The sequence below is a fragment of the Pleurodeles waltl genome, chromosome 5 (genome assembly GCF_031143425.1).
Source record: "Pleurodeles waltl isolate 20211129_DDA chromosome 5, aPleWal1.hap1.20221129, whole genome shotgun sequence".
NCBI lineage: Eukaryota > Metazoa > Chordata > Amphibia > Caudata > Salamandridae > Pleurodeles > Pleurodeles waltl.
The window spans coordinates 1,136,319,467-1,136,321,395 of record NC_090444.1 but is presented as its reverse complement, the minus strand read 5'-3'; positions in this window follow the sequence as shown (position 1 = coordinate 1,136,321,395).

Genomic DNA, 1,929 nt, shown 5'->3' with positions numbered 1-1,929 from the left:
CCTGTTGTTGATGTCTCAGGGTCATCAAAGACTTCCCCTGCCAGCACCTGGACTCTCTGCTGAGACTCCTGCCCTGCCAAGTGGTGCCCTGTCCAGTTCCTGGGGCCTTGACAGGTGAAGCTGGCAGACCAAGATTTAAAATCCATGCACAGACAGCCGTGCGGGAAAATTTCCAACACAACCTCCGAGACACGCCTGAAGAAACAACGCACCACCGGCTTCGCGGCTGAAATCGCCCCCCCCAATTGCATCACGGATGGAAGATCAACGCATGTGAGTGGAGAAACGACGCACAACACCACTGACAGAGGCTGAAAAGTCGCAACCCACACTGCTCAGTTTTTCAGATACCATGCGGCTGGATTTTCAAAGCAAACCTTGCTGGGTGCGGAAAAACAATGCAACGCCTGCCCGGACCCGAGTGCTGCCCGGATCGATGCATCGCTCTCCTGCGGAGAGGAAAAACAACGCATGCCGACCCGACTGAAGAAGGAGGAACGACGCACGGTCTCGCTTGAGGGTGAGAACTAGATGCCTCGCTTACCTTTTTCGATGCACACTCGCCCGTGCGTGTTATTTTGACGCTTCCCAGGTACTTTTCAATGCTAACAGTGTTTTACCTGTTTACAAAAGGATTTAAGACTCTTTTGCTTTTAAAATTAATAACTTGACTTGTGTATGTTGGATTTTTGTCGTTTTGGTCTTGTTTTGTTTAGATAAATAATTCCTATTTTTCTAAACCTGTGTTGTGTCATTTTGTAGTGTTTTCATTAAGTTACTGTGTGTGTTGATACAAATACTTTACACCTAGAACTCTGAAGTTAAGCCTGCCTGCTCGTGCCAAGCTGCCAAGGGGGTGAGCGGGGATTAGCTGAGGGTGATTCTCCTTTACCCTGACTAGAGTGAGGGTCCTTGTTTGGACAGGGGGCAACCTGACTACCAACCAAAGACCCAATTTCTAACATTGGCAGCAGCAATGGGATTTGACTTGCATTTGTACTTGACATGCAGTGATTAAGTGTACACTACTGTTTTCAGTGGAGACCACTACATGACCACTTACTACTTGTCTTGTGATTTTTGCTTTTTGTCTGTGGGACTCTTTTTTGTTCTACTTCCATATTTTTTGCTGATCCCTTGGTTGACTTTTCTTGAACTTCATTAGGAACTTGCTTCTGCCTTTGGAACTTTGCACTTTGTTTACTTTTTATCATGTCCCAATCTGGAGATGCATCTGCTGGAGCTGCTTTTGACCTAGGGAAACTAGAGAGCTATACTGTGGCTCAGTTGAAGCAGTTCTGTGAAGATTTTTCCTGTCCCATTAAGGGCTCCACCAAGAAGGAGGAGCCAAAGAAGCTGAGGGCTACACAGAGGAGGAGGAGAAAGAGGTGCAATACAATGGTATTGTTGGGGGGCCTGTTATGTCCAGGGAGAGAGTCTCCAGGGCAGGTGACAGTGTATCCTCCAAGGGTCTGATACCTGAAGAGTTACAGGACAGACAGGCAGAGAGGGCTCACCAGTTGGAGCTTGAAAAGTGTAGGATGCAAAGCGAGATGGAAGAGAGAAGGATGGTCATTGAGGAAAAGAAGATACTGTTGGCTCATGAGCTTAGCTTGAGAGAGATAGATCAGACGAGTCAGTCCAGTAGAGATGGTGGCAGAAACAGTACAGTGCAGCCTGAGAGAAGGGTACACATTCTAAAAGACCTAGTGAAAGATTACAAGAGGGAGGATGACATATACTTGTGGTTCAAGGGGTATGAGTCTGCTCTCTACATGAATCTGGTCCCTGAAGCTCATTGGGGGGGGCTGTCTGTGGAAGTACTTTGAGGTAGAGGGGAGGGATACTCTGACTTCCTTAGGGGATTCTCAGGGGCTCACCTACTCTGTCATGAAGCATGCCCTACTCAAAAGATATGGTCTCACCCCT